General features: G+C 33.5%; 1 long non-coding RNA gene and 1 pseudogene across 2 annotated transcripts in view; one reads left to right on the top strand and one right to left on the bottom strand.

The window, feature by feature from the left end:
* Positions 1-22510, top strand: part of LOC129035736 (uncharacterized) — a 57089-nt gene that overhangs the window by 17187 nt on the left and 17392 nt on the right. The gene's annotated exons all lie outside the window — the stretch shown is intronic.
* On the bottom strand, positions 5957-7889 carry LOC129034598 (R3H domain-containing protein 2-like; annotated as a pseudogene).

The raw sequence follows: 22510 nt of genomic DNA, 5'->3' as shown, positions 1-22510 counted from the left end.
TTAAGACTGCTGAGTAGAAATAGTTTAAAGGTCTATTGTAAAAGAAACAAGAATTTTATTCATTAATTAGACTCGTCAGAGACTGCTTGGAATTTGCAAAACTGAATAACCTTTTATTCCATGGTTATAGTTAAATCCTTAAGCTCATTTGATTTCCTATGTCCCATTTGATTTCACTTTGAGTTTTCACCTTTACAAATGCATTACAGGCCAATCCCATAATGTTTTCATTGCCCTCTCACTTTAGTAAAAAGGCAACAGAGTAACTCTTCATAAGTTAACACACGACTGCGGGAATATAAATTGCAGAAATGAAGTCTCCTGATAATGCACAAGTAATAGAATGGAGAACATTTTTGTTTATGTGTTTTCTCAACTTCAGATAGCTAATGGAGACTTACCTTTTTTAAAAAAATTTTTAATAGTGACATTTTTATGCTGTAGAATATTAGACTTGTGCAGAGATTACTTTCAGTTTTGTTACTTTTCAGTTGAGATCTATTCAAATGCAGAATTCATGGCAGTATTTGAGATTTTGCTGTCTAACAGGTATGAGACATTAATTCGTACTTCATTAATTTAGAATTTCTGAAAATTTGAGTCTAGTGTGATTTTTTTGACAGTGAAAAAGAGGGTGTGCTAAAAAAATAGTATACATACTAAGTATGTAAAGTATACATATATACTTATGTATATACTAAGGAAAAGTATACATACTTAGAAATCAGCAGGTTTCAAAATTTTAAGAATAGTTGAAAATGTTCAAAGTATTATTTTTCAATAACTTTATGTCATGGTTACAACTTACTAATTATATCATTTATCTTCGTAAGAAATATTTGGTTGTTCTAGAGCTTAATATACTTCACATTATTACAGTTTCTTAAAAATACTTAAATTTTTTTCAATGTAATACGTTAGAATTTTAATCAAACAGTACAGTGAACAAAACAGAGATCTATTGCTCCAGCCTCCCTATCAAGATACCCAATCCCCAGGGGCAATACTGTGAATCTTTCAGCTGTTTCTTCTGGTATTTGTGCATGGCCCAAGCAGTACTCTGCTATTTCTGTTTCTTGATTTTCTACTTTAGAATCTATGTTTCTATTAATGTCTCAGAGTGAGATTTCTTTTAACTATCTGCCCATACATATAAAAACATGCTTCCTCTCTCTCCATTATCCCAAAAGAGCTTTATTATATTTTTTGGTTAAAATATTATTTAGTGTTTACATTATTATGAGCATATAAATTTGCTTTTATCTGAGCTTAGTATTATACTTTGAATACAGTTGGTTTCTTGAGCAACTGTTTTTATTGGAGTTTATGACTTGTTTTATCATGTGTTTAATTTGCATATACTTACCACTCCAACACTCCAGAAACACTATAAATCCTGTCAGTACAAACACATCAGGTAATCTCCTGGGTGTTTTTTTTTTTTTTTCCTTTTTTGAATGCCAACTTCTGGAACAGCTGATCTCTAGGTCAGCTACATAGCTGCTGACCCCAGACTTCTTATCACCATCATCCCAGACATTCCTTTTGCCTTTTTCATGTGTTCAGTCTTTTGCTTATCCTCTTTCTATTATTTCTTAATTTTAGACAAACATTTCCTCCAGAAACCTATGAGAAAGGAATCATGGGCATTACATTTTTGAGATTCTACAATTATGAGAAACATTATTGAACATGGTATTTGACTGAAGATGGAATTCTAGTTTAGAAATTAGTATTTTTCCAAATGACGAAGTTGTTTCTTCTAAATCTTAGGACATTCTGATTCTAAATCCAGATGTGTCTAATGTGAACTGTTGTGCTTGTTAATCTCTCCAGAAGATTTTGTGATTATCTCTTTATCTTTGGTATCCCAAAATTTTAAAATGGTACATCCTGTGTGCCACTCCCCATAAAAACACAAACAAAAAAATACATTTCACTGGGTTGAGTACTCAGCAGGCCTTTGTACATTCTGAAAGATAAATATCTTTCAATCTTTGAAAATATTTTGATATCATTTATTTGATGCTTTTATTCTTTTGTTGAATTTTTTTTCCTTAAAATTTAAATCAGTGCTTGAATTGTATTACCTTTTATTGTCTATTTTCCATATCTTTGTGATTTTTCTGCTTTCTAAAATGTATTCTTAACTGGACCGTCCAACCCTTCTGTGGATATTTTTATGTCTGTTATTACATGCAGTAACTACTAAGAGTTATTTCTTTTACTCTCAGTTTGCTTTTTTAATAATATCATTGTGCTCTTATGGATACATTATCTTCTATTATGTCTCTGGAAAAATTAATATTTTCTTTTGAATTATTATCCTTCTATGTTTCTTCTTTTTCATCCAAGATTTATTTTCTATTTATTGATTTTGTTCACTATTTTTCATTTAGAGGATTGGTTTATATGTGTTACTCATTGACCATCCATTCAGTTTTGAATGCTGAACAAAAATATTGATTTACTGCTCAGAATAAAAGTTGATTGGATGCTTAATGTGCATGAGTCAGCTTGCAAATGGCTGGTATACCTCACAATAAGGAGAGTCACTTAATTATTTTTAAGTATAAATGTTTAGGGTCCATTTATCCTGGTCTGATGTTCATAGAGAAGAATTTTCTAATCTCCTGCAGGTAAATGTATGAAATTGGCTGGGGAGTTCCATTTTTGATGATGCAGACGTTCACATTAAGCCTGTTGTTTTTATTTGGCCCTCGTATTTCCCTCCACTCCTGTCAGCTGTGTCTGGTGATCCAAAGATAAAACCCTCTTTTGCTTAATGTCTCCATAAAGTTAATGTGTGTTGAGGAGAGAGGGCTACTTTAAGGACTGATAGGAAAGTTAAAAGTATTTTTAGAGAAGTAATCTTTCCTGTCATTCAAAAAACCTCATTTTTTTCAGTCTCATCCCACAAGCTTTAGTAGTTTTTTATAAGTCACTAGTATTTCCCATTTCTGAGTAATTCAGTGGTCTGCAAAGAGGGACTTGGCTTGCTTCCTTTGGTTTTTCCTTTGAGGGAGCTTTGGCATTGGCTTTCTTTACTATACTGTATACGTTACTGTGTATCTATCTACTTTTCTTTTACCAAAACTTTTTTGACATCTCTCATCTGCTGTAGTTTCTTCTCCCTTTCTTGTATTTGTGTGAATGTTTTGCATTCATTCACTTGTCACATGAATGCAATTGAGAAAAAACATGTTCAACCAGAACTCAGTGCAACTTCAATTTTGTAAAACTATTCTGTAATTCAACAATTTTCAAATTTTATTTTAGTGACTTCACATTAATGACACTTTGCATTAGCTGAGATAGCAAAGTGTTCTTGTGAGGAAATGGTTACTTGCTAGCTATGGAATTCAAATCTTGTCTTCTCACCACTGGGATAAAGTTGATTTGAAAATGAATCTATCTATATACTGACTGAATTCTTCAGTCAATGAAGAAATATTCCTACAATATACCAGAGTGTTTAATTGATTTTCTGTAGTACTCAATTCTAAATACAAAAAACAATGTTAATGAATGAGACAGCCTATCAGTAGTATTGCAATCTATGGTTAGCTTATTCCTAGAATAATTGCTACTGTTACTGTACATGAATTTTAGACATCACTATTGATGATCATTAATAAAATATTAATACAATTGACCAATATCATAAAATATCTTACCCAAATATATAAGATTCAGTGAGCATATTGATATGTACTATTAAATTGCTGTAACTGACAAAGAGATAAAAAGAATATACTATTGAAAAGGGGGTAAATTCGAGGAGGAAATGAATTCAAAAGTTATTTGGTGATAGTATTTTTGGCTATTTTCTATTACAAAGGGAAGATGAAATGTAGTTTAATGTTGTTTTTGAATTAGTGGCTAGATACTGGCATTGATGACTGAGATATGAAATATAGGAAAGAAAGAAGTTTGGGTGAGAAATGTTGGATTTGGTTTCAGGCAGGTTAAGCTTGAGGTTCTTTTAAAATATTAAACAGCAGCCTGTAATACAGTACTGCAGCTCATCAGAGATGTCTAGGTCAAATATGTAGAATTGATCAGATTAGCTTAGCTACACAGAACAGAAATATTCCCATATCACAAGTGTTTAAGCAAAATAAAAATTTATTTCACTCTAGTCGAAAAAGGCTATGGAAGGCAACTCAGGCTAATTTGAGCTCAACAAAGTTATCCAGGCTTTTTCCAGATGTCCACTCTGCCATCCCAAGGGCTGGCCCTCCTCTTATGAGATCCAGAATTTTGCATGTAAATGCTTCATCACAAGGGTGTCTCCAATAGCTAAATGGAATAAAGGAAGAAGACATCACCCTTCTCTTTTAAAGACACTTAATCAACCTCCATCACCATTCTGTTTACATCTCTTTGGCCAGAATTTATTTGCATCTCTCGAAGCTACAAAGAAGTCCTGGGAATAGAGTCTTTTAATCTGTATGGTAACTCGACAGGCTAAAAACCAGCTTTCTGTATTTAAATAAAAATAAGAGAATAGAGGAAGGAGTAGGTACCTGACAGTTGTGAATTAAGTTACTGACACGTAGATTGCATTTTGAAATGTAGACGTATATGAACCAGAAAAAGTATGTTAAAAATCTTATTTTTAAATCACATTTTTGCAGGTTGAGCAATGAATGCAGATGAGGAACTAAAGAGAAGTAGAGACAAATCCTTCAAGGAACTTGAATGAAAAATGAGGGACGGGAGAGTATCTCAGAAATATAGGGTTTGTGAGAGAGAAAAGTTAAATCAGAAGAAGGCCAGTCAAAAATGGGGGACATGATGACCCTGATGACCAAGTCAAATTTTTAAATGATGCGATATAGTGATTCTCTACTTAATGAATGTACGTGCACTAATCCTTTCTCTAGGTATTATCATCTTTTTTATGTAAGTGCAAAAATGTAGGCCTGAAAGGTTAAATAACTTAAATTGAGACACAGAGCTGTGAATTTAACCAATGCCCCAATCTCAACTCGTAATTTCTATCTATCCTACTACCTCTTCTTCATTAGGAGGGATCTTAACTCTTAGACATAATTAATTTACATTTTTTTAAATTAGGAAGTTAAAGAGCTCAGTGAAGGTGAGATGGTGTTAGTCAGAATGAACAGAAAAGTATGCTTTCAGTGGAAAAAAACGTTTTAATGGTGACAAATTTCAAAACAATTTATCTAGGATCAGGTGCCGAAGATGCACATTCTAATTACATTTCCAAAGTGGAAGCTGATCACTATATATTTTTTTCAGTGACAGAAATTTTTTATATTTAAATACATAACTAACTTTCCTCCAAATAACCCCCAAACAAACAAGAAACCAGATTAAATAAAATTCACATTGAATATGCCCAACCAACATCTGTATGTGCAACTAAACACTGTGTCTATTGCTGCAGTGTGAACCTTAAACAATATAAAGTGTTCTGGGGAGTTGAAGAAGCCCAAGTTTTAACTCTGTGGTATTTGGGGAGAGAAGATGCCGGAAGTAAGAGAAAGGGGAAATAAATTTTGTATTTCTTAATTTTGTCCTTCCAATATATTCATAAAGACCAGAAGAGAAAAGGAAGCTTGGGATTGTAGATAAATAGAGGAATAATGGAGTGTGGGACCCTCGCAATGCTACCTGACCAAAACATATGAAAGAAATTAATTCCTTTCAGATTGAAAAGGTGGGACAAGAGATGAAAAGTGACTGAAGAGGATGGGAAAGAGACAAAAGGGGAGGGGACCATCCAGGGGAAAAGAAGAGACCCATGGCAGGGGAGCAAGATGGAGTTCGGTGCCAGTGAGTGCCTGTTTCCATCTGTATCCCCATTATCTTAGGCTCCACTTGAGGGCCTGTCTCCTTTCTTCAAGCCTCTGTGCTGTCAGGATCCTTCGGTTCCCTCCATCCTGCCCCCGCCCCTACTGTGCCAGTCCCTCCCCTCTTCTGTTTACTAGGAGTTGGCTTGTTCCATAACCCTCAAGTCATAGTTCTTTTTAGCCAAAGAGGGAGACTCAGGCATTTGGCACTGCTCAGAGCCAGGAGAAACCCTACATACAGAAGGGCTCGTACCATTTGCTGATTCAGTGAAATCTGGCTATAGTACACTGGTATGCTACCTGCCAGGAGGCCTCCTTGCACAGACTGGCTCACAGGGACTAGCATGGGTAGCTGGAAGGGAGGCTGGACCACATTTTGGTAAGAAGGACCAAGCTTGCATCTGACCCCCCATTCTGCTTCTCTGGCTGCTGAGCAGGACCTGGTACTGGGGTTGTGGATCCCATTCAAGCCTCTATAAGCTGCCTGCTCCTAGTTAGGCATTATGGGATATAAACCATTATAGGATGGTTGAGGTAGCTGTTGACCACATTGGGAGCTGTAGATCACGGGGCGAGAGAGAGAGGTCAATATTTCTGGTTGGAATTAGAATACTGTCCAAGAGGACAGTAAAAAATCTGGATCTGTTGAGGGGGCTGCATGTAGTTCTGGGCAGAATTGCTGAGTGGAACAGTTGGAGACGGGGAGGAGCTGTCCTGTGGGAAGGGCTGCACTGCAATGAAGCTTATCTGCTGAGGATGCTGAAAGATAAGTGGGGACCAGAACAGAGGGGAGGATGGGTCAGCTGCTTCTGTAGAATCTTAGTGGTAAAGGCTCATTTCTCCGAAGGGGTTGCTGATGTTGTCTGCCTGTGAGATCTTGTGATTATTCATGGGAGGCTGTTGCTGAGGCATGGGTGGGAGGGCAGGAAGTTGCTGCTGCTACTGCTGGGCAGTATAGGGGAGAAGGCCCTGGACAGACAGGGACGAGGTTACCTGGTTGCACATTTCCAGGGCACCTAGTGCCATACCTGGCCTGGAGATCCTTCTTGCACTGCCACCTTTACTGCTTCCAATGCTATAGTCGGGTGAAGATGGAGATTCTGCTGAAGTAGCTGGCTTTGGTAGCAAAGGGTCACATGTTTCAAGGCCATGGCTCTGAAGATTTGAGTCCACTATTGGTGCTGCTCTGTTGGCTGCTTAGGGAAAGCTCAGCGCCTTGAGTGGTAGCTCAGCCCCTTAAGCTAATCCCCAGCTGTCATGTAGATATGTTCCAGACAATCTCATTCTGTACTGAATTATTTCTCTTGAGAATCAATCTCTGTTAAAATTCTATATTCTTCTCATCCTTTATATGTCCTGAAAACTTTGTTCAGGCAGTCTTATGTTACTGGTTTTGTTGATGGTGACAGATTTTCAAATTTGAGCAACATTGTGGTCCATCCCCAAATAGGCAGCTATCCAGTGTAACTGCCTCCAGTGATATGAAGTCATCTGAGGGAACCTCTTAACTAGTGATTGTTTTAATAAGTTTCAGAATCTCCTACTTTCATATTAGTAGCACCGTTTTGTTCTTTGGATTCTTTTTCAGTGTACTTACATGAAATTCATGGAAGTCTGTTCCAGTGGAGCGTGTATAATTTTGGCTTGGGTTTCTGGACAACATCTTCCTTAGGACCTTTTTGTTTGTTTGTTTTTGTCCTTGTCTTCCTTTTCAGAGACTTCCTTTGAGGACTTTTATTCCTCCTTATCAGAGGGGCAACTTATGTGCAGTTGAATTATATCCTTGGCCCATCACCAAATAGGGTGGAAGGCTTCTCACATTCTGCTAGGCTATACACAACTTCAACTTGGAACTGGACTTCGCTGTTTTTTCTGATGTGACCATATTTGATGTCCATCTCTGTGTCTCCTGAGTCAAACTGATATCTTCCCCTCTTTCTCAATTGCTTTCTTGCCTGGAGTCTTAGATGTAATTTTGTCTTTGATTATAGGTTCTTCCATCAGTTTTTTTTTCCTGATTCTTTCATTAATTCAGAGGATCTTTTGAGCAGTGTTACTGTTAGACATTGACCAGCAGTGAAAGACTGATATAAACCAGTAGTATGTATTTAAATAAATTATCAATAACTAACAGAGATGAGAATGATAAAGACCTGTGTGGTAGAGAAATATCCTTACTTTGTGTAGGTAAGCCCCATCCAGGGCTTGGTGGTCTGAAATAAGACTACAGCATATTAATTTGATTCAGCGTATTAATACAAGGTTAGCTAAAATATTCTAATGCATTCATCTCCTAATATGATGTTCTTACTAGGAGTTGCCTCGTTCCATAACCCTCAAGTCATAGTTCTTTTTAGCCAAAGAGGGAGAATAATCCATTCTTTATGGCTCATTGTGGGGAGAAGGTATAGATGTGTGTAATTATTTAGGCCCTTAATATGTGCTAGTGCATTGAAGTCTTTTAATGTTTTTATTTACCTTTTTTCCCAATATTTTGAGGTGGATAAGATTATTCTCCTTATACAAATGAGAAAACTGAGATTGAGGTCGAGATTAAAAAGCTTGTAAGTGGTTGAATCAGAGTTGTACTCAAGACCAACTCCACAGTAAAAAATCTAAATAACTCACTATATAATATCATCTGCTTGGATGCATGTATTTGTTTTCTGTGGCTTCTTTTAAAAATTAGTTACAAACTTGGTGGCTTAAAAAAATGGAAATTTATTTTTTCACAGTTGTAAAGATGAGAACTCCAAAATCAAGGTGTTAGTTTCCTCCAGAGCTTTCAGGGAAGAATTGTTGCTTGCCTCTTCCAGCTTCTGGTAGCTTAAGGATTCGCCTGCCTTTTGGCAGCATCACTCTAATCTCTACCTTTACCTTCACGTGGCCTTTTTCCCTGTGTCTGGGTGTGTTACCTTTTCTATCTCTTATAAGAAAGCTTGTCATTGGATTTAGGACCCAGTGGGACCCCTGGGTGATTTAGGATCACCCAGTTTGATCTTGTCTAGAGATCCTTATCTTAATTACATCTTCAGAAACTCTTCTTCTAAATAAAATTGCATTCTGAAGTTACAGGTGGACATATCTGTTGAGGGCCACTATTCAGCTCACTAAAATGAGCATGACCAAATTTTTTAAAACATGTTTTTGAATTGTGAAATATAATAAATATACAGAAAAATATATAATATTAATGTATGATATAATTAAAAATTATGAAGTGATCACCCGTGTAGCTACTACCCATATCAAGACATAGAACATTCCCAGAACTCTAAAATATACTCTTTCCTTTAAGGTTCACCTCATTCCTGTTCACTGGAATTATTATGACTTTATGGGAGTTACTTTCTTGCTTTTCTTTAAAATCTTACTACTCATATTGTAAAATAAGACAGTTTTACGTATTTTTCAATTTTATACAGATGAAACTTTATGTTTTACTTTGTGTTATTCTTCTTTTAATTAATATGATATTTATAAGAACTATATATATCGAGACTAGCTGTAGTAAATTTATTTTCTTTACAACCTAGCTATATGTTTTACATTTGTTGCAAAAGTTTATCACATTCTATTTTTTGCTATCACAAACACATATTATAAACATTTTTTGTTTATTCTGGTATAACTGTGCACAGTTTTATATGAGATGTGTGCTCACTAGATGACAGGTTTACAAAGCAGTTATAGCAATATACCTTTCATTAGCAGCTTATGTGAATTCTCAATGTTATCACATATTTAATAGCACACAGTATTGACTGAAATTTTAGTTTTCTTATAATTTCATAGATGTGCAGTTATATTCCATGGTGGTTTTAATTTCTTTCTCTTTTTTTGAGAAAGTATTTTGCTGTGTTGCTCAGGCTGGTCTTGAACTCCCAAGTAGCTGGGATTACAGATGCGTGCTACCTCGCCAGGCTTATGGTAGTTTTAATTTAAATCTCTCTAATTACCAATAAAATTGACAATATATCTTCATAGGTTATTGGATTTATACTTTCATAAACTTTTTGTTGCTTCAACTGTTTTTCCCATTTTTTCAATTTGATTGTCTTTTCTTATTGTCTTTCTTCTTATGGTATGATTCTGGATAGGAGTCCATTTGTTAATCACACATACTACAAATGCTTTCTTTCATATAGTAGTTGTCTTTGCTCTCTTTTTATTGTGTGTTTTCATGAGCAGAAGTTCTTTTTATAATGTAGTCAATTTTATTCATTTTTTATTTATGGTTAGTACTTTTGGTACTTAAAAAAAAATCTTTTTTTACCCTATCTTACCAATGCTTCTAATTTTAATTTTTCTTTTTCTGTGCATCTATCACCAGCTAAACCCTTTGCTGATTGACATATTCTTTTTCCAGAGATGGTAATATATTTAGGTTGTAATCAAATCTTGCTTAGTGGGAGCAATTCTGTCACTTTAAGATGTGTTGTATAATTCTTGTACATGATTTTTCCAACTTAACTTGGAAGCCAGTCTTAATTTGCTCATTTTCATCTTCTTAGCAGATTTGTTATGGTGGGCCTTAGCTATCCAGTAAGTATGAATAAAAGAGGGTTTCCTTTGAAATTGGTTTGCTCTGATAGTGCTTTGGTTAAAGAATCTCCCCAACTGATTTCAGAGTTGATGATACTTTATATTAGTTAGGTATTTGACTACATGAAAAAGTTTACTGTTTATCAAATACTTTATGTATGATACTTCAATGAATTATCTTGTGAAAGCTATAAATACAAATAACTATGATAATTTTATTGAAGACTCTCAGATTCATTAAATTACATAATCAAGGGCAAGCTAGGAAGTTAAGTGCTGAAATACGAACTCAAGTCTGACTTTTTTTCAGTTCTTCCCTTAAATAAAGTTTTAAACTTTGGAGTGACAGATTCACTTATTTTAAATTATATCACCAATTTTAAGAAATAAAAGAGCCATGTCATTTAAACTATGTCCAGATTTCTCCCTACAAGCATTCTTTCTTTATCCAGATTCATGTAGACTTACTCACTTTTATGATCCTTTTGGTTTACATGTTAGTTAAATATAATGTGTTTTCTTTCTCTTTGGGAATTTTGGGGTGAGGTATAGGGAGCCTCTGTCAGATAAAACTTGCTTAAGCAAGTGGATTTTATTTTTTTCTTGTTTGCTTTTTTTTTTTTTTTTTCTTTTTTGAGGCAGAGTCTTGCTCTGTCACCCAGGCTGGAGTGCGGTGGTACAATCTCGGCTCACTGCAACCTCCGCCTCCCGAGTTTAAGCAATTCTCATGCCTTGGCCTCCCAAGTAGCTGGGATTACAGGCATGTACCACCACGCCCAGCTAATTTTTGTATTTTTAGTAGAAACGGGGTTTCACCGTATTGGTCAGGCTGGTCTCTAACTCCTGACCTCAGGTGATCTGCCCCCCTCGGCCTCCCAAATTGCTGGGATTGCAGGTGTGAGCCACCGTGTCCAGCCTCTTGTTTGCTTTTTAGCATATGTATTAGATGAGTGAAATAAGGGCAGTATGGGCAAGAAAAAGAAAAATTATTCAATTCAAGAAGTTTATTTGCTATTTGTCTACAATACCATTTGACTGTGGTTGCTTTTTTAAAAAATTCTAGTTTAGCTTATACAGTTTTAGAATATATAAATGCCAGTGCTTTAAAATCTTAAAATCAGATTTATGTATTTGTAATGGGCAATTTATAACCTTCTGTCTCAGAAGTTACTTTTTAAGAGCAGATTCAGTGATTCCAAACTCTTCTACTAGCTCCAGACTAATGATGAAGATACATAATTATCTCTGAGGTTATGGATGGGGTAGGGAAGAAGAAAAAGTGGGCATACTGATATTTTGACCCTATTTGCAAAAAGAGATGAAATATTATAATGAGCAGGTAAGATTTTTAAGAAAAACAATATTTAAAAATGCAGTGTCTAGACTAATATAGCACTTTTGGATAAAAATGCTCACAGTTGTGAAGTTGTGTGATTTTTCTAATCCCCTTTGCCTTCTAGCATAGGACCATAGACAATTTATCATGTAATTAATTCTTTAAAATTATAGTATATGTATAATAATAAATTGTAGTGAAAACTTTGGTATTCGAAATAACATCTAACATGTCAGACTAATATTAATCACCAAGTAGTAAGCCATCTTTTACACATGTTTCTACCTATGGTTTCTTCTTAGTATTATTTCTCATTTTGAAACATTTCAGGAGTTCCTAGATTTGAAATCCTAGTATAAATACACTTCTTTAAAAAAAAATTCTTTTGTTTTTAATTATAATCACATCTTTTTTAGGAGAGCAATAGAGAGGGTAGCTTTTATGTGTCAGTTTCTCCACTGAGTTATGCCCTATCATGCTTTCAGGACATACATTTATTGTACAAATATATGTTCTACTAGTTGATATAGATTGAAGTCAGAGTAAATCTTTATCATTCTACTGGGTGTTGGGGGGTTCTCTTAAAATCATGCTTTTCAATTTACTTGGAGCCTCCTTGGCTCCATCTCCTGCTGTTGTAATCATTAGCGGAAGTTCATAGAGAGTGGAATTTCTCAAAATATAGACAGTTTTTTTATTCAGAACATGAGCCCTGCAGGCATTTCTTTTCAGTTTTACTTAGCTTAGGATATTTAGCTGCACCTTTGACTTTAATATGCTTATTATAGAGCCTGAACACAGAATGTGTTTCCTCCTGCTTTAAGATACAGATGGCAAAAATCCTTAGTCTGCCAAGGAATTTTATTTGCTTTTAAATCCTAACAGTCCCACTATATGACTGTGTTATATTAAGATTTTAATAGTGCGTATAAGGGTCAAGGCTTCTTTGTTGATGACATTTTAAATCACCCTTTGGCTTTCTTGTATTTGACACTTATTTTCTGTTTCATCTTTAAAAGCGGAAGTCCATGAGCTTTTCATCCAGTGATGTAGTTGGATTTTATTCATGTTCAGACTCATTGAAACCTGCCAACCATATAAAAACAGTTGCCAATATGGGAGAAGTCTTCCTTGTGTTGTGATAGAAAGGATTTCACTGTTTAAAAGTAAACAAAATAAAAATGTATTCCCCTCTTTAAAAGGGGAGCATGTGCCTGCTTGTCCCAGGTGGCTTTCTGTAAGAATGAGAAACAGGGTAGACTTATCTGATAACATCTTCAATTGTTTTTCAAATTGTTTGTATTTATACACATACATACATAATATTTATATATACACACCCATACACAAACATCACCCCGTATATATATACATATATATATACACACATACATATACATATATATGTGTGTGTTTGTGTGTGTGTGTGTGTGTGTGTATATATATATATATATATATATATATATATGATGTTTGGCCTTAGAAACAATCCCCATTTCAATGTCAATTTTGAATTGGTTACAAACATTACGTAGACTTGATTTTCGACCAACTTGGAATGCAAAGAAAACTTTTTCTTAAATTAATGCTTCTATTTTTTTGACTTGTAATTGTGATTTATGTGTCTGGATTTTAAAATTATTTAAAATTAGCTGAATTTTGAGTCAGTGAATTTCTCTTGACATTACACTTAGTATGGTTTTGCTCTACTACCTGAGTTCTTTTTGGTAGGTAGAATTGTTATCTATCTAATCTTCTGTAGCAGCAAATATAGGATCATAGTTAAAAAAAAAAAAAGTCCTATTGATTTTGCCACTTTGATGTTTCCCTATCACTTCCATCCCTTCCATTCATTCTGTCACTGCCCTAATTCAGGTCCTCAGTTCCTTACATCAAATTTTTGGAAGTTTCTATTTAGCCATTTTGCTTTCCAATTTATCTCCATTCCAATTCATTCTAAACATTACTTTCAAAAGTATCATTTTTCAAAAATATAGTCTTATCACACTTTTTTCTACTACAGAACCTCCCGTGTCTTCTCATTGCTTTTGGAGTAGTTTCAAATTCCTTAGGAACTGCACAGTTCAATACAGCGGCCACTAGCCATATGCAGCTATTTAAATTTAAATATAAACTTAATTAAAAGTAAATAAAAGAAATTGAGTTTCTCTATCACAGTAGCCTAGTTTCAAATATTCAAAAGTCACATGTGGCTAGAGATTACTGAATTGAACGGAACCATTCTAGAATATTTCTCTCATCATTAAAGGCTCTATTGGACAACCCTGCGTAGAATGTTAAGACAACCCTTCCAACTTATTTTTAACCATGTTCTAGCTTATTTTTTCAGCCTCATTTTCTTCTACACAGTGTTAACATGCCTCTGTGATCCAGTCATATGCATCTACTTATTGTTGAAAACATTAGTCATTCCATCAACAAACTTCACTGAGCACCTTCTATATGCTAGGCACCAGTCTATTGGAAGCACCACTGTGAATTAAAAACAAAACAAAGCAAAACAAAGCAGCTGTCATGGAGTTTATATCAGTGGGGCTTATAAACATCCAAAATGTTTAAAATGTAAAATATCTTTTGGCAAAGAGTTCTAGAAAGAAAAATAAAATCTGGTAGTGTTTAAAGAATGATGGGTGGGTGGTTAGATGGGGTGTTCAGGAAAGGCCTTTTTGATAAAGACATACTTCAGCAGAGGCCTGAATAAAATGAGGAAATGAACCATGCAGCTCTCTGGGGTAAGTGTAAGCTAGTCATTCTACTGCCTTCAAGCTTTTTGCTACTCTTAGCTTTGTGGAAATATTAATAAAGGTCATAGCATTATTAAGTGGTAGCCTCTTATCTTGCTCTAAAGTTTTTTGGTCTCAAGCCAGAATGTAATCAGAATCATAGACTATTAAAGCTAGAGACATCTATAGAAATCATCTAATCCATTTTGTAATTTTAAAAAGGAGGTACCTAAGATTTAGATAGGGTAATTGATTTGTTTTAAGTGACAAAGTGAAATAATGGTAAATGGCAATTAGAACCCTGGACTCTTAGTATTTTCTAAATAGGACTGAGTTTTCTGAGTAATGAGATCCAGATGGAGATGACATCTTGAACCTTTTAAAAATTTTTTAAATGTAATATTTAATTAATATTTTATTTTGGTTTTCTTCAGAAATTTGTTGACATTGATATTCAAATAAACCATTTGTTTTTCTCTTTACACTGAGATTCCATACGGTCATTTGGAAGACGTATTTACAATGATATACACGTGACTATCTTTTAAATTGTACTTTCCCAATACTATAAAACATTTATTAGCATTATAAACATGATACACACATATGTGCATATGCATATGTGTATATGCATGTGCGTGGTGGGTATATGTGTATATCTGTCATAATTCAAATATCAATTTCTTGTTCTGCCTTTGTATTTACAACTCTAAAATTTCTTTGTGTGTAGTCCTAAATGGCATAAAGTCATGAATTTTAATTGAATTATGGCTTTATTCCCCTGATGGAATCCTGAGGAATTGCTCTAAGAACTCACAGAAGGTGGCTTAATAATGTCTTTTTGTTTTGTTTTGTTTTGTTGTTGTTGTTGAGATGGAGTCTCGCTCTGTCGCCCAGGCTGGAGTGCAGTGGCGTGATCTCGGCTCACTGCAAGCTCTGCCTTCTGGGTTCATGCCGTTCTCCTGCCTCAGCCTCCCGAGTATCTGGGACTACAGGTGCCCGCCACCACGCCCGGCTAATTTTTTTGTATTTTTGGTAGAGACGGGGTTTCACTGTGTTAGCCAGGATGGTCTTGATCTCCTGACCTCGTGATCTGCCCACCTCGGCCTCTCAAAGTGCTGGGATTACAGGCATGAGCCACCGTGCCCGGCCCTTAAGAGATCTTAAAGTCATCTATGATGGGTGAGTGCTCAGATTCCTCTCCTTTGTGGGGTGCAAGTTCATGACAGATTCCTCAAGGTTAATAGCTTAGTAGTATAATTTTATTGCAGTCACTATATTGTCAACACATAGTAATCTCATAACGTACATCTTTATTTAATAATTCTGAAAACATTTTGAGCACCTAACGTCAGCTATTGAGAATGGATATAAAATTATACATTATGCTCTACAATTTTAGGCAAAGAAATTATTATCTGGTTACATCAATAAATCTTTCTTTTACATACATCCTTTCCATATAATAAATATCCATTTCTCTTTCATATGTCCATGATTAAATGCCTTAAATGAATAAAATATTTCTTTTGAAAATATACAAAATGATTTGTCCAAACATGTAAAATGCATTGTATGGTTCCAAAATCTGTTTTTCATGTTTTTCTTTGTGGTGTGATCTGTTCCTGATTAGTTTAGTGTTTGTACCTTAATTGTAGTATATCCTTAAGGAAATTGAGTATCGGTAGACTACTTATTGCAGTTGAAGATATAGCAAAAGAAATAATTAAGTTTCTAGGAGGGAAATACCTACAGGTAAATGATAATACCATGTAAGTGTAAAACAGTCTTTCACTAAAGAATATATATACCATTATTTACTCAAAAAATATTCAGCAACAATTTTACCCACAGGTGAAAGCACTAGAGTGTCCTAATTTTGTATCATGTGTCCTTTCTGCCATTCTCAGGCTAGTGGCACTCTTCACGACAAGCCTGATTGCACTGTTAAGCTCCAGAGGAAGAAATGTGGCTATAGAGTATATTAAAATACATACAATTGAAAAGGGAAATGTTCATTTTTGCAAGCAGAAGATTACCAACAGAATGCTAAAATTAAAGGTCAGTTTTAGAATGAGCTCTCATATTATGGAGTTTACGAACAAACTATGTATTATATAAGAAAAGAAAAAACAATTTTATACCGAAGTAGTGCTTTCAAAAAAGTATTTTAGTTTTCTTATAGAAAAGTAGAAAAATGAAAAATACATGAACTCTTTCTTAACCCTAATCTATGTTTTTTAAGAATTTTTAAAATGTTTCCTGTGTGAACTAAAGAGGCAAGAAAGTGAAAAGTGTTTTTTAAAAATAGAGACACTATGGGAAAATATAGGCAAATGAAGGAGTACAAATAGAAAATGTAATTTTATTGAATAACAGAAAAGAAAATAGTGCAAAACAGCCTCTCTATTCTTTTGTTCTTGGTATCAAAGCTTTTATTCCTGGTGATTGGTGGAATCCTTTTGGTTACTAAGCTCCCTTGAACAAAATCTAAAATCATATTAAGTCAAATTCTGTGCTATTACAAACCATCTCATCTTGTAACAGGACTTCAGTATATTTTTCTTAATATCAAAGAAATTATATGGGCTAAGTAATTCTCAAAGCACCACATAAAGTTTAGGTATTTCTTTAGAAGAAACAAAATATATGTTCTTTTTCACATTCGTGTTTGATTTTATTATAAAATTTGACAGAAGAAACCAAGGAAAAAGAAAAGAGAAACCTCTAGAGACTTTGTATTTTCTTAGCTGACAAAAAAGCTTCAGTTTTAGCAATTTTTCTTTCTCTATTTACTTTTTATAAGGTCTGACTGAAACCAGACAAGAAAAGAATATTACATTCTGTTTTTGGCTTTTTAGGGTTTTTTTTTTTTTTTCATCTAAAAGAAAGATCTGAAGTGTCTTTACAAGGTTATTTCCAAGGTAATTTTTCTTTTGTTTTTAAATAGCAAATTTTTTGAGATCCAAAATCAACATCCAGTCCATATGCCACTGAATATAAAGTTCCCAGTGGTGAAATAGGCACAAAGTTAGCCTTGCCAGACCGTGACTGACAAATGTGGGGATAAGGAAAGGAAAGATTTGAAATATGAAAATTCCAAGCCTAAGCTTTGGGCCTTGGTTTTTGGTGATTAGAGTTAGAGACACAAGATAAATCAGCTGTATTACGACTGTAAACAACACACACCTTGCTTTGCTTTTGTGTCTGCCTACATGCTTATAGTCCTAAAGATTTATGGAAAGGGCAGAAAGAAGAAAGCAAGGCCTCTTTTAATACAGTCAATCCTATTGCTATCACAGAAGAAAATGTGTTACCTGTGATAGCAGCTTAACAGTCACAAAGTTTCCATCTTAACAGTACAATCCACAGATTGTATTACTCTGAGGAGCCATTTGGGTAGTTACTATGGAGGGTGCAGAAGTAAAGAATGAAATAATGCTGTAAGTGTTCTAGTGAATACTATGCTTAAGTGATGCTCAAATTAAGATGTTTGACCAACAGAACTCTTTCTTGAATTCCAGGTAACCATGATCTTTGCACATACTTTTAATTTAAAAAAACTGGTTTTTAAATTTTAAATATTATGTTATCCAGCAACTCAGATCTCCTTGAGGTTACCAATAGACATGATTCGTTTGTTGTTGCTGTTCTTTTCTATATCACACCATATGACATTTCTTTGAAAAGTCATAATCTTTTCATTGCAGCATTAGCAAAACCATCAAATTTAAATCATTGATAGAAATCTTCAAAAGGTTTTGAGATGATAATGACTCTATCTGTGAAGTATCTAGTCATTTAGTTCATTTCAAATACCAATTATCATTTTGATTTACTTGGGAATAATGAATGTAAGAAGCTTTGTGGTAATTTTTATGTGGGTAGAAAAATATAGCATGCACTCATGAATGTCTTGGTATTCATTTCAGATAGATTTTTTTATTACAGCACATGGTAAAAATTATGCCACAAACTATAAATAAATTAATTGTCATAGATAATACCCTCATAGATGCCTCCTTGACTTTTTTTTTCTGAAAGTGAGATAGTTACCTGCATTTATCTGGTTTCTGATTTTTGAAATTCCCCCAGAAAGTAGGAAGAATTTCCTTCCTTTAGAATCTTGAAATCTGTGTATGTAACCCTAACTAATATAGTTTAGTTTTGCCCTGTTTTGAACTTTATATAACCAAATTTTGTGGTATGCAGTATCTTATGACGTTATTTTCACTGAATAACATGTTTATATAAAATTCACACATGTTGTTGGCTGTAGCTTTTGATTTTCCCCTTTATGCTGCATAGTATTCCATTATATGCTTATACAACAATTTATTAATCCATTTGAGTGAGTATTTGGTTGTTTGGTGGCAGGCATAATAGTGCTGCTATGATCAATCTTACATATTTTCTAGAATACATTCACAAACATTACTGTATATATGAAGCGGAAGTGGTGAATCAAATATATGCATTCAAAAGTTATTACAGCAATATATGCTTTTGTCTGCAGTTTAATGATTCTGGTTGCTACATACAGTAAGAATCAACTGATGTTTTCAGGCTTTATGATTGTTGCAAACTGGTGGCTGTTTAGTGGTATTGTGATTTTAATTTGGAATTCCTTGCTTACTAATAACCTTGAACACCATTTAGGTTTATAGGGCATTTAAATTTTCTCTTTTTGTAGTTTCTCTTCAAGTCTTTTGACCATTTAAAAACATTGTTTGCTGTAGTTTTTTTGATTGATTTTTTTGAGTTCCTTTCATATTCCACTTTTAAATCCTTTGTCTGTGTTATGTGTTGCAATTATCTTTTTCTGTGCTGTGACATCCTTTTACTTTCTTCATCTTTTTTGATGAACAGTTTAAAGAAAAAAACAAGCTTACTCACTTTAAAGTACTTTTGGTGTTTTGTTTATTTTTTCCCCCAAGATTATAAAGATACTATCCTGTTTTACTATGTTATTCTCTTAAGCCTTTGCAGAGTTTTTTATTTGTTTGCCTTTGCTTTTTTATTATTTTTTGACATATACCTCTATAATCTACCTGGTGTTATTTTTGCCTAGTGTGATTGGTTTGGTCCCGTTTAATTTTTTCCATGTAGATACCTAATTATCCTATTTCTTGAGAAGTCTGATATTTCCATACAATTCTTTTCTGACAAATCTACATTGCTTCTTTTTCATAAGTAAAATATCTATAATGCATGGGTCTGGGTTCAAGCTCTCCATTCTGTTTCCTTGTTCCATTGTCTGCCTTTGTGTCAGTACCAAACTGTCCTAATTATTGTGGCTTTATAACAAGCCTAAATATCTTAGAGAGTATTTGCTTCAATCCTGTGATTAGTTTAAAAGATCTTGACCATTGATTTCCACATAAATATTTGAATTAACTGGTTAAATTCCACACATACACCCTGCTAAAAGTTTGGTTTATGATTATATTAAATTAGTCTACAAATTAGGAGGAGATTCATATCTCTGTGGTATTGATTTTTCCAATCCATGTAATACTATGTATCTGGATTTATTTAATTCTTTAAAATTCATCAATAATTTTTTTAATCTTGCACATCATTTATGAATTCATTACTGAGAACTTGATAATATTTTATTAATAACATGCAAAATGATTTTCATTGATTTATTATTGGTACGTGTGCAACAGCACTGCTAAATTCTTGCTAATTCAAATAATTTAACTATTCCTTACTGGGTATTTTATTGAAATATGGTCTTATTATTTTTCTTAAAATTTGTATAAATTTTTATTTTCTCCTCTTACCTTACTACACTGATGGCAGATTCCAGCACAGTGTTCATTGAAATCTGTATTTTCTGGTTCCCAATCTTGTTACCAATCTCAAAAGGAAAACTTTCAAAATTAAATATATTTTTGTAAAGCTCTTTAGATCTTCTAAGTCTAAGGAATTTCTCCGTTAGAGTCTGCTTACATTTTTATAATGAGTACTACAATGTTTTGTCTGTCTATATTGAGAATTCCATATGATTTTTAAAATATCTTAACATGGCAGAATACAAATATAGATTTACTAATGTTAAGACAACTTTTCTTTATTGGTATAAATCCAACTTAGGCATGATATATTATCCTTTTTATGTAATTCATCAAATTTATTAATGCTTATAAAATTATAAATATTAGTACATTAAAAAAACTGCTAAGTATTTTCTTACATGTATTCATAGGTGAGATAAAACTATAACTTTTCTTTTTGGTTTTGTCCTTGTCAGGTTGTGGTATAGAAGGTGCATATCCTCTTTTTCAGTTCTCTTAAATGATTTATATATATTTAAACTGTTTTTGAGATTTTAATAAAAATCTCTAGCAAAGACATTCAAGCCTGCTGCTTTCTTTCCAAGAGGATTTTTTAATTTTAATACAATTATTTCATTAATTTATTGTTATTATTACTTAAATCAGATATAGATGAATGTTAATGGTATGGGAAATTTAGGTTTTGCATGTTTTGAAATAGTTTTGTTCATGTGTAATTGTTTAAAGATTTGTCCACTTTTGGTAAAATTTCAAATATCTTGGAATTTTTTGTTCATAATAAATTATCATTTTGTGATATCTACAGGTCATCTGTCTCTTTTTAAGAGAAAAATAATATCCAAAGAAGTTCCACCACTCAGAAGACTTTTACGTTCCATGTCTCATTTGCCAGAATTTCTTCTTACAAACTGTAAACCAATTATGGTTAAGGTCATGTAATTACCTTGATTTGTTTTTAGGTGATAGAGTTGTCCTTCCTTTTTGATGATTTTACTATGGAAGTGTGAACACTTGAACAACTCAGTCAGCAATAAAGAATGAGGTTAGGACTGGATTTAGCTGGACAATCAACATTGTCTAATATAGAAAGAAAAGAGAAAAACAGAGAGAAGAAAAGTGAGTTCGTTTAATTTGTTGCTTAAACTGATTGGAGTTGGAATCCCAACCCCTTGTAGCTGGAAAAGTCCTGATTACTTTTCCTGATTGCTTGCAAAATAGTGGTTCTTTATTTCTTATTTTGGTTATAATTTATTTACATAATGTGACTTGATATCTGAGGGATAATTTTAGTATTTAAGCCCAGTTGGGATGCTGTAGAATCAGTGGAAAATGAGCATGTGATATTTTAAGGAATGATCTCATATCTTTACCTGAGTCAGTTTGAAAGTGCACTGGGACTAGGATGAGACACTTTCTTTGCTGTATTAGTATTGAGGAATGCTAGTGGCTATGACAAAGAGGCGAAAACAACAATGGTTAAGACAAAATGGTATTTTATTTTTCTAAGTCTGAAGTATATATATTAATACTTATACTAACTATATATAATATATTGTTATATATAATAATATAACAATACTTATATTAACAATATATTAAATTGCTTAATTTCACAGGAAGGTGAAAGAGAAAGTGATCTTGAGAGCCCAGATTGGAAGTAGGATACATCACTTTTGTATGCATACCATTGAAACAATTTATTTAAATGGCTACATCTAACCTCAAGGGACACATGCGGTATAGTTGGACATGGATATACATAGTGCTTCCATTATTGAAAGGAACAGAATTTATTTTTTGGTAAACAACATGTAGTCTCTGCTCTACTACCAGTCATTGTTTAAAGTTAGCGTATATATCAGAAAAAGAAAAAAAATTCTTAGAACTAAATTTTGCAATGTTTCTAATAGTTTTTCTGTGACACTAAATATTTATAATATGATATGCTTATAAGTAGAACAATGTTTCACAGTTAAAAAAACTAAAACTCCTACCACTTGTATGTCTTAGTAAAAATGTCATTTTGCGTTGTATAAAATGTTATATATTTCCAATTTTCTTTCAAAACTAGTATGTACTCTTGGTTTTGATGTGAATACCAGCCATTTCATCACTGGGTTCTCTCTATTTATGTGGTGATGGATGGTAGCAAGCTTTTCAATAGTCAGGAAACTTATTTATCAGTGAAATAGTCCTGCACAAATGTTAAGTCAATTGAGAGTTTTTAGGTTGTTTTTGTTCTTGTTTACTATTCCTGAT

The sequence above is a fragment of the Pongo pygmaeus genome, chromosome 3 (genome assembly GCF_028885625.2).
Source record: "Pongo pygmaeus isolate AG05252 chromosome 3, NHGRI_mPonPyg2-v2.0_pri, whole genome shotgun sequence".
NCBI classification, from domain to species: Eukaryota; Metazoa; Chordata; class Mammalia; order Primates; family Hominidae; genus Pongo; species Pongo pygmaeus.
The sequence above is the reverse complement of the archived record's forward strand: the minus strand, read 5'-3'. Positions and strand labels throughout refer to the sequence as shown.